Below are 11,823 nucleotides of genomic sequence, written 5' to 3' on the forward strand. Positions count from 1 at the left end.
GTGAGCTGCACATGATGAACTAACAGACTCATGGTTAACATTTTCCCTACCTAGCTGAGCTCCTCAGTCTCAGATGAAGACAGTGTTGTAAGAAAATGGGACTGTGTAACCCCTTTGTAAATACATCTGCTATATGTTCTTCAGTAGGTATATACTGCACAATAAGATCCTTTCTTTGTACCTTCTCTCTCACAAAGTGAAAGTCAATATCCAAATGCTTAATATGAGAATGGTATACTGGGTTTGAACTTAAAGCCAGAGCTGATAAGTTGTCACAGTACATAATAGGAGCATCAGGCAGAAACATCTTCAAATCCAAGAGAACTTGTCAAATCCATGCCAAGTCAGCAGCTGTGTTTGCTAGGGCCCTGTATTCTGCCTCTGTTGAACTCCTAGATACAGAACCTTGCTTCTTGGACTGCCAGGAGATGGGATTACTACCCAAGAATACTACACATCCGGTTGTAGACCTTCTAGTGTTGATATCCCCTGCCCAGTCTGCATCACTGCATGCATTAAGCTGCCAAGGACCTTTTGTAAAGCTGATTCCATACTCCAATGTACCTTGTACATATCTGAGAATGCGCTTCACCAAAAAATAGTGAACCTCAGTAGGATTATTCATATATTGACACACATGATTCACAGCATAGGCTAGATCAGGTCTTGTAAATGTTAGATACTGTAGAGCACCTACTAAATTGCGAAACATAGTAGGATCTGCCAAGGGCTCACCATCCAGTCTGTAACATTTGAGTGTGTGGCTTACAAGGTGTTGTACAGGCCCTACATGAACTCATGCCGGCTTTATGTAGTAGATCTTTGGCATACTTAGTTTGACTCACGAATATGTCACCAGAGGAACTATAGGAAATCTACAGACCCAAGAAAAAGGTGAGTTGCCCCATATCTTTCATTTCAAACACCTCACTTAAGTCTGTAACCACTTTTTGAATCAACTGATCACTAGAAACTGTTATAATGATGTCATCAACATACAGTAGTAAAATGATAATGTCATTCCCAGTATGCTGCACAAACAGACTTGGATCAGAATGTGAAGATTTAAAACCAAGAGCAGGTAGGTAACCTGTGAATTTGGCATTCCAAGCCCTTGGAGCTTGTTTAAGATCGTACAAAGATTTTTTCAGTTTGCAAACAAACTTCGGATGAGAAGAATCTTCAAATCCAGGAGGTTGTTTCATAAAAACCTCTTCTTCAAGATCGCCATGTAGAAAGGCGTTCTTGACATCAAGTTGTCGTAGTTTCCACTGGTTCATAGCAGCTATGCTTAACACTAACCTCACAGTTGTATGTCTAACAACTGGACTAAAGGTTTCCCCAAAATCAAAACCAGGCTCTTGGCTAAACCCCTGAGCAACAAGTCTGGCCTTATACCTCCCTACTGTACCATCTGGATTTCTCTTTATTTTGTAGACCCACTTACTTCCAATAATATTTTTATCACTTGGATTAGGAACTAAGAGCCATGTGCCTTGCATATGAAGAGAATCAATCTCCTCTTTCATTGCTTGTCTCCAGCCAGAAGAAAAAGAAGCCACCTTAAAACTAGAAGGCTCATCTAATTCAGGAATAGCATAAAGACAAGTAAAATAACCTTGATAATCAGGAAACTGTTTGGTCTGAACTATACCATCTTTAGCCCGAGTAATCATTGGATGATTATTGATAGGCACTAACGAAACTAATGAGTCCTGAGTACTGGCAGACGAGGAAGAAGCATCTGAGACCTCAAAAGGAAACATAACCTGTAACTGTTGGTCATTCAACATAGCTATAGAACTTACAGAAGCTGCTGGAGTGTCATTCAATGAAGCTTGATGTTGGATGTGAGATAAAGACCCATGAGTAGATGAGATGGCCTGAGACTGAGAAGTAGATACTTGTGTATCAGAGGCGAGAGATGATGGAGGAACTTGAATAGGCGTTGAAGGCAAAGAAACAATGATAGGAGCCACTGGTAAGGCTGCTGCAGTTAACAATGTAATGGTTGTTTCAATAATATGCCTATTCTTCCGCTCTACTAGTCCATTCTACTGAGGAGTATATGGGCAAGACAAACGACGCACAATTCCTTTGGAAGCCAAGAAATCTGTAAAACCCTTGCTAATAAACTCACCACCTCCGTCACTCTGAAAACACTTAATGGCAGCACTAAATTGATTTTGTATCAAAGCATGAAACTGTAGGAACTTCGAGAAAACTTCTGATTTATTAAAAAGTGGATAAACCCACAAATATCCAGTACATTCATCAAGGAAGGAAACAAAATATCTGTAACCCTCAACAGATTTGTAATGGGAAGGTCCCCATACATCACTATGAATTGTATGAAAAGGAATTTCAGACCTACTATGTCTAATGGGAAATGGAAGCCGATGCATCTTCCCTTGAAGACAAGCTGAACATAAGGGATTTGAATTGGAGGAATCACTCCCACACTGCAAACCAGAAGCTTTAAGCATTGATTGCACCACTTCATTTGTTGGATGGCCAAGTCTGTGATGCCAAATGGAAGTCTTAACATGTTGACCAATCAAAGCCACTTTCTTGGATAGACAATGAGAGGGTACATCACAGGGAATAGGATACAATCCGTTGTTACTCCGACCTTTTAGAAGGATTGTCTTGGTGACTCGATCCTGTATCACAAAACCAGAAGCATCAAAGCTGATAACACAATTATTATCTTTGCACAGCTGATGCACAGACAAGAGGTTAGCAGATAACTGTGGAACATGAAATACAGATGGCATTTTAAGAGAAGTAGAAGCACAGGCAATGGCAGTAGTGCCAATATGTTTAATTTTCAAACCTTCTCCATTACCAACAATCACTTGCTCTGTAGATTCACAAGGAGCAACCTGATTTAATGAGGAAATATCAGACACCATGTGATGTGAAGCCCCACTATCAGCAATCCAGACCTGATCAGGCACATAGGAAGTTTGTGCAGTCATAGCAGAAAGGTTGGAAGGAGGAGTGTTCGGTTCATTTTTACACATGATTTTTCATGTTATTCACCCACTATTTTGAGTTAGTTCTTGACATTTTATAGCTTTTTACTTCCTTTTTGTGTTTTGTTAGATTTTACCTTGGTTGGAATGAAAATGAGCTAAAAGTGCATTATTGGTTATAAACTTTGTTTTTGTTCATTTTCGTAGGTCAACTTCTTGGCCTGGGATCAACATGCTCTGGTGCTCGGATGAGGTCATGATCTTCATGAGACTTGTTTCAATGGATGTTAACTACAACATATCCAAATTTGAGCTCCATTGGACAAGTATTGCCTATCCAACCAATCCAGCATGTCACCACAGCTCTGGAAATCCGATTTTGGCCAGCTTTCACCTCCTTTCTGTCATCTTAATTTCTTGTTACCATAACTCTTGGTAACAAGGAATTACCTTTGTAAAAGAGATATATTCTGAAGCATTTGGCATCTTTGTGAAGTCAAGGCTTCATCATGACAAAGGAGACAAAGGATGATGGGTGAAGATTTTGGAAATATAATACTAAAAGCAAAGCTGGAAAGGAGGAGAGAGGGAGGCAAAAGGGAAGTGCAATATGATATTGGAGAGGTTTTTCAACGGGGGTATGGGATTCATTACATCATTCCACAATTGAGGAGCAGATTGGGGAGCTAAAAGCTAAGGAAGGAGAAGGAGGTGCAGCCGCAGGAAGAATGAGGGAAGACTTCCACCATTGAAGACTTCAAGCTTTCATCATTTCCAAATCTGTAAACTCTTTCTAGTTATATTTCGAATTTGTGTTTGAAATGATTATGAGGAACTAAACTCCATAGCTAGGGCTTAGGTTGAAGCCCTAAACATGATTACCTTATTGTTTTGATGCTTGAGTGTATGAATTTCTAGATATTGTTGATGAATTCCAATTCACCAAATTAATCTATCCTTGATGTATGTTCTTCTTTGATTGATCACCTTTGAAAGCATGCTTCTTGAGATTGTTGGGATTATGTGTATCTTCATGTTATCCTAAGCAATAAATGGATAAAGTAAGAATCATCCATGTGAATTGGTTTCTTGAATACCTAATGTAAACACCATGCTATTAGGGTTCTTGTGATGTTCATATTCTCTTTGAACTTAATGGGTTTTTCTTGTAATTGAATCAAAGTACTAAGCACACCTAGATTCGATTATAGGGAAGGCACAAGTATTGTAGCACTCGTACTGCACTTTACGTACATTAGAGAGAATCAATGCGTCTTGAGCCACTCGTACTGGTCTTGATTGCGAACATCTTCAACAACACGTTTAGAGTTCATCACTTGAGTATCCATGAACATTGGTAGAATTGTTTAGGGTGGATTCCGAAACCCTAGTGTTTGTTACATCTTGATTCCACTCTTTGATAATTCATCTCTGCCTTTCTTATTCAATTTTAAAGTCCATTTACTTTCATGCAATAGAAATAGGTCACTTCAAACAAATCAAAACCCCCCCCCCCCTCCCCAATGTGTGTGTGAGTTGCGTGTTTGACACGTTACGTGTCTTTGTTACTGAATTTTATTTCTTTCTGTAATTGTTTTGGACTTTTAGTCAGCGTTGTGTTCTTGCATTTTCTGTGCTGAATCCAACCGTATAAAGAACGTAAAATTTGGATAAACGGTTGGAAAGTTATAGGCAAAACACTGGACAGAGGTCGAAACTGAAAAACAGAGAAAACGAATCTGCCCAAAAACAACCGGTCGCTTTTACTTGACGACCGGTCGCTTTTCACGTCAAAATTTGAGTTTCGACTCTGCCCAAAAATGACCGGTTGCTTTTGCCTCACGACCGGTCGCTTTAGCACTGTTCATAGGTGATAAAAGGGTGATAAAAAGTGCTGTTTGTGTTTTTCTTTAGTTTTCTTGTGTTGTTTCATTTCTTTTACACTTCTTTACTCATTTGTAGTTTCCCTCTTTCATTTGTGCATTTGTGGTGTGTTAATTAAGTGTTCTCTTTGTACTCGAATTAGAACTTATAGGAAACCGACAAGTTCTTCGTGGGATCGACCCCGTACTTACATAATCTATACTTCGATAGATTCGTGCACTTGCGGGTATTTTTAATTGGTTGTTTGCACATTAATTTGTGTCCTTTTAGGAATGCAACAATTTTTGGCGCCGTTGCCGGGGAACTGGCACGGTTGCTTATATGTTTTGTTTGAGTATATTTAGAGTACTTAATTTTATTTTCATTTTTCTTTGTTTCTCGTTTCATTTTATTTGAGTTTTTTTTTTTTTTTTGTTTCTTCTTATTGCAGGAACACTCTGCTTATGTCCCTTTTGAATTTGGATATTTCATTAGATTGCACAATAGAAGATATCCAAGCTCAAGCTTTGAGAGAAAGGAACATCCAACTAGCTGTGTCTACTCCATTGCCTTTGTCATTCTCACCGTTTTCATCACCAAGCTCACCAAAAGTCGAGTCACCTCCACCTTCCCCAATGGCGGCAGCAGCTGCAAATGCGGAACTTACTATGCAAGAATACTCTTCACCGCCAACAACTGGACAACCATCTTGCATAGTATATCCCGCAAGCACTTTGGAAAACTTTGAGTTGAGATCGGGCATGATACACATATTGCCTAAGTTCTTGGGAAATCTTGGAGAAAATCCTAATGCACATATCCTAGACTTCGAGGAAGTGTGTTCCACAATAAAGATCGAAGGCATGAATAGTGACGAGATAAGAATGAGACTTTTCTCATTTAGTTTGAAGGATACAGCAAATGAATGGCTTCACTATCTACCTCCAAATTCCATCACAACATGGACGGATCTTGCTACAAAGTTCTTGCAACATTTTTTCCCAGCACAAAGGACAAATGAACTCCGAAGTCAGATTACAGGAATTCTGCAAAGGCCGGGAGAAAGCTTCCAGGATTATTGGGACCGTTTCAAGAAACTTCTAATCACTTGTCCACATCATAACATACAAGCTTGGCTTCTAATGCAACACTTCTATGAAGGACTTTTTGAAGCGGACCAAAATAATGTGAATGCAGCTGCAGGAGGAACTATAATGACCAAGACTCTAACAGAAGTGCGAGCAATATTTGATCTTGTTGCTGCAAATGCTCGCCAATATAATTCAAGGCAAAGACCAGTCAGAAAAGGGGAATCCTATGATGTAAGTACCCTTTCTAGTATGGAAGCTCAGATTGCAAACCTAACCAACATGGTGAAGAAATTGGCACCGGGATCATCCAAGGTTTGTGCATTTTGCTCCACAATTGGTCATGACACTGAGGATTGTCCCTTGGCACATGAGGAAGCAAATGCAGTGGGCTCATTTCAGAGAAATCAGTGGCCTAAGAATGATCCTTTCTCACAAACATACAATCCGGGGTGGAGAAATCATCCAAATTTCAGGTGGAGTGACAATTCGAATGTTCAACAAGGGCCAACTCAACCACCTCAAGGCCAACAACATACTTGCCCACCTCATGGTCAAATGCACTATTACAATCCACCACAACCACCATCTCACCCACAATCCACAGGAAAATCTTTGGAAGAACTTGTTGCTTCCATGGCTAGAAACACAGATAGTTTCATCACTGAGACAAAAAGCTACATGCAGAGGAATGACACCCACATGCAGAAAACGGATAAGGCCATTGCCAATCTAGAAAATCAAGTGGGACAAATTGCTACAGCTTTGAGTCAAAGGGAACCTGGTATGATGCCTAGCCAACCAATGATTAATCCAACTGGGCGGGAGCATGTTCAAGCAGTTACCTTGAGAACTGGTAAGGTAATAGGTGAAATTGATGGTTCTAAAAATTTGATTCACAATGTTGATGACATGCAGGTTGAACAAGTGGCTGAGCCTAAAGAAAAGGATGAAAGCAACAAAGAGAAAGATAAACAAGCAGCTTCTTCATCCGAATGGATCCCAAAGCATGAACTTGCAAGAAGGGCAAGAAAGGAGAAGGTAAGTCGTGAACCTACTGATGAAGAAATCTTATGTGCTCCTTTTCCTCACAGGCTTATGAGTTCCAAAAAAATTCAACAAGCCAAGGAAATATTGGAAACCTTCAGAAAAGTGCAAGTCAATATTCCCCTCTTGGATGCAATCAAGCAAATTCCGAGTTATGCAAAGTTTTTGAAGGACCTTTGTACCAACAAGAGGAGATTCCAAGATCATGAAACGGTTGCACTAACGGAAGAAGCTTCTGCTGTTTTGCAAAGGAAGCTCCCTCCCAAATTGTTTGAAAAAGCTTTACTTGATTTAGGTGCTTCAATTAATCTGATGCCTTATTTTGTTTTTGAAGCCCTTAACTTAGGTGATCTTAAACCAACTTCTGTCAGCATTCAATTGGCGGACCGATCAGTGAGATATCCAAGAGGAATCTTGGAAGATGTACTTGTAAAAGTAAATGATCTCATCTTACCAGCTGACTTTTTGGTGCTAGAAATGGAAGAAGCTCCTATTCCGGGTGCGGATCTTCCATTGATTCTTGGCCGTCCTTTCATGGCCACTGCAGATACTGTGATCAATGTTCGACAAGGAACATTGACAATGACAGTTCAAGGGGAAACAATAAAGTTCAAAGTATATGATGCCTTCAAACTCCCCAATGATGAACATGAATGTTTTCGTATTGATACATTGTGTCATATTGTGCAAAATACATTTAATAGTACTCATGGTACAGATTCATTAGAAAAGGTGTTGATACAAAATCCTCAAGTTGCTGAAATTGTTGACGATGAGTTACTTGAGGCTGTGAAATTCCTTGATGCATGTTCAGCCATACCACGTAAGTACACTCCAAATTTTATACCTTTGCCAGTCAATACTGAAAAGCTTGTTCCTTCTCTTGACAGGGCACCCGAGTTAGAGCTCAAACCATTGCCATCCCACTTGAAGTATGTTTATTTAGGTGAAACAGAGACATTGCCCGTGATTATTGCTAGCAATCTCAATGTGGAAAATGAACAGAAGTTGATGCAAGTGTTAAGAGAACACAAGGGAGCAATTGGTTGGAGTATTGCGGACATCAAGGGAATAAGCCCAACAAGATGCATGCATAGAATTTTATTGGAAATTGATTCCAAACCCACAAAAGATGCTCAACGCAGGTTAAACCCAATCATGACAGAGGTAGTCCGAAAAGAAATTCTGAAGCTATTGGATGTGGGTATAATTTATCCTATTTCCGATAGCAAGTGGGTAAGCCCGGTCCAAGTGGTTCCTAAAAAGTCAGGAATAACTGTTGTAAGAAATGAGGAAAATGAACTTATTCCTTCTCGTGTCAAAACGGGATGGCGTGTTTGTATTGATTATAGAAAATTAAATACCGCCACCCGAAAAGATCATTTTCCATTACCATTCATTGACCAAATGCTTGAACGTCTTGCAGGTCACAGTTACTACTGCTTCTTGGATGGCTATTCAGGATTCAACCAAATTGCCATCGCTCCTGAAGACCAACACAAGACGACATTCACATGTCCTTATGGTACCTTCGCCTACCGGCGTATGCCATTTGGATTGTGTAATGCCCCGGCCACCTTCCAACGATGCATGATGAGTATTTTCTCCGATATGGTAGAAAAATTTATTGAAGTATTCATGGATGATTTTAGTGTGTTTGGTCATTCATTTGACTCATGCCTTAACAACTTGTCTTTAGTTTTGCAAAGATGCCGGGAATGCAACTTAATTCTCAATTGGGAAAAGTGTCATTTCATGGTACAACAGGGAATTGTTTTAGGTCATGTGATTTCCAGTCAAGGCATTGAGGTTGACAGAGCCAAAGTAGATGTGATAAGCGGTTTGCCACCTCCCACATCAGTGAAAGAGATCCGATCCTTCTTAGGACATGCCGGGTTCTATAGAAGATTCATAAAAGATTTTTCTAAGATCTCTCGACCATTGTGTAGCTTGCTTGCCAAAGATGCAAATTTTGATTTTAATGATGAATGTTTGGCAGCTTTTCAAAGGCTCAAAACTCTTCTCACAACTGCACCTATCATTATGCCTCCAAATTGGAATTTACCTTTTGAATTAATGTGTGATGCATCTGATTTTGCAGTTGGAGCTGTATTGGGACAAAGAGTTGAGAAGAGATTGCATGCCATATATTATGCAAGCCGTACCCTTAATGATGCTCAGTTGAACTATTCAACTACTGAGAAAGAGCTTTTAGCTGTAATTTTTGCATTAGAGAAATTTCGTTCGTATTTGATAGGCTCTAAAGTAATTGTTTTTACTGATCATGCAACTTTGAAATATCTCTTGGCAAAGAAGGAAGCAAAACCAAGATTGATACGATGGGTTTTGTTGCTCCAAGAGTTTGATATAGAAATCAGAGATAAGAAGGGATCGGAGAATGTGGTAGCTGACCACCTTAGCCGATTGATCACTAACTCCAATACCGAAGAAGACACTCTTCCTCTTCGTGAATCCTTTCCTGATGAGCAACTTTTTGCATTACAAATTTCTGACCCATGGTATGCTGACATTATCAATTTTCTTGCTTCAGGAAATATACCAAGGGACTTGTCAAGAGGTCAAAAGGACAAATTGCTGAAAACCACCAAGTCCTATGTGTGGGATGACCCATATTTGTGGAAGTATTGTTCGGACTCCGTGATTAGGCGATGTGTTTCCGAGACCGAATCTCAGTCCATACTCACATTCTGTCACTCGAACGCATGTGGTGGCCACTTTGGAGCCAAGAAGACAGCATTAAAAGTTTTGCAAAGTGGATTCTATTGGCCAAGCTTGTTCAAAGATGCCTCACAATTCTGTCTATCTTGTGATAGGTGTCAACGGATGGGTAACATTTCATCTCGAAATCAAATGCCTTTAAATCCAATTCTAATTGTTGAAATATTTGATGTATGGGGAATAGATTTCATGGGACCATTTCCTTCATCTTTTGGAAATCTATTTATTCTGCTTGCGGTTGATTATGTTTCAAAATGGGTGGAAGCAATTCCAACCAAGACTAATGATGCGAAAGTTGTTCTTAGCTTTCTTCGAGCCAATATCTTTTGTAGGTTTGGAACACCGAGGGCCATCATTAGTGATGGGGGATCCCATTTTTGCAACCGATCATTTGAGACCCTACTCAAGAAGTATGGCATAACTCACAAGGTGTCCACCCCCTATCACCCTCAAACTAGTGGACAAGTGGAGATTTCTAACAGAGAGGTGAAGCATATATTAGAGAAGACTGTTGGTCCTACTCGAAAGGATTGGTCTTTGCGCCTTAACGATGCTCTCTAGGCCTACCGAACTGCTTACAAAACTCCAATCGGTATGTCTCCATTTCGCTTAATCTTTGGTAAACCTTGTCATTTACCTGTCGAGCTTGAACACAGGGCCCTTTGGGCAATTAAGAAGTACAACTTCGACATGAAGGAAGCAGGAAATATCAGAAGGTTACAACTGAGCGAACTGGACGAGCTTCACAATGATGCTTATGAGAACGCAAAAAATTACAAGGAAAAAACAAAGGCGTTTCATGATAGGCATATCATTAGGAAGTCGTTTGAAATAGGGCAAAGAGTATTACTCTTTACCTCTAAGTTCAAGCTTTTTCCAGGTAAGCTTCAATCCCGTTGGACGGGCCCGTATATTATTACTAATGTCTACCCTTATGGTGCAGTTGATATCCGACATATTAGCACGGGAAATGAATCGAAGGTTAATGGGCATAGGTTGAAAGTCTACCACGAAAATGTTTTGCATCAAGAAGATGAAGTGCTCCACTTCATTGATGTACCTGCTATGGTGCAAAACTGAGTTGGGAAGGTAAGTCCTTAATAAATAAATAAAATAAATAAATAAATAAATAAATAAATAAAAAAAACCCACGAACGACCGGTCGTTTTTCCATTGCGACCGGTCGCTCTGCGCGAATTACTGAAAATTTAAATCTGCCGAGAACGACCGGTCGCTTTTCGCGTATTTCAGTTTTTTTTGAATCTATTTCTAACGACCGGTCGCTTAACACTTGCGACCGGTCGCTCGTCACGTATTTCTTTTATTTTGAATCTGCCGTGAACGACCGGTCGCTTAACACTTGCGACCGGTCGCTCGTCGCGTATTTCTTTTATTTTGAATCTGCCGTGAACGACCGGTCGCTCGTCGCGTATTTCTTTTATTTTGAATCTGCCGTGAACGACCGGTCGCTCGTCGCGTTTTTTTTAAACCGTGTTTTTTTCTTTCTTTTCTCTTTTCTCTCTCCTCACTTCTTCTTCTTCCCAGCGACATAACCCCCCCCCCCCCCTTTCGACTTCTCTCTTCTCCCTCCCTCTAAATCCCTCACATCCCACCCTAATCCTAACCCAAATCACACTTTTTTTTTTTTTCGAGTAGAATCCGTTTTTGGCATCTATTCCTTGAAATTTCAAGTGTTTTCATAAATTTTGGAGGATTTTCAGTTAGGGTTACTGTTCACCCAAGGTAAATTTCGAAATTTTCTTTGTTGTTTTCTCTTTGATTTTCTTACTCTAATTGCTTTTCTTATTGTTTCTTATTGTTTCTAACTTGTTTTTCTTTGTTTTTGTTTTTGGTTGTGACTTTTGGTTGTGTTGGTATGGTGTTGCTCAATTGGGTATGTTTTCTCACTCTCAATCTCTCAATTTTGATCATTGTTGTTAATATTGGTGTTTGTGGTTGAATGTTGGGAATTGTGGTTTGCATTTTGGAATTTTGGCATAATTGTGCACTGTGATTAATTTTTGGCATTGTGGCATATTGCATGTTTGGGAATTGTGGCATGAATTTTGTTGTTGTCTTGCGTTGTGCATATTGGTTCATTTCCTTAG

At 39.8% G+C, this 11,823-nt stretch overlaps 1 non-coding gene across 1 annotated transcript; it reads right to left on the bottom strand.

Moving 5' to 3' along the window:
- Positions 1-5,860: 5,860 nt before the first annotated feature.
- Positions 5,861-5,967, bottom strand: LOC148294318 (small nucleolar RNA R71). The gene has a single exon (XR_015836152.1). It is a non-coding gene; the product is annotated as a small nucleolar RNA R71 (small nucleolar RNA).
- Positions 5,968-11,823: the final 5,856 nt, after the last annotated feature.

This window comes from Prunus avium, chromosome 5 (assembly GCF_965620075.1).
Source record: "Prunus avium chromosome 5, drPruAviu1.hap1.1, whole genome shotgun sequence".
Classification (NCBI taxonomy): Eukaryota; Viridiplantae; Streptophyta; class Magnoliopsida; order Rosales; family Rosaceae; genus Prunus; species Prunus avium.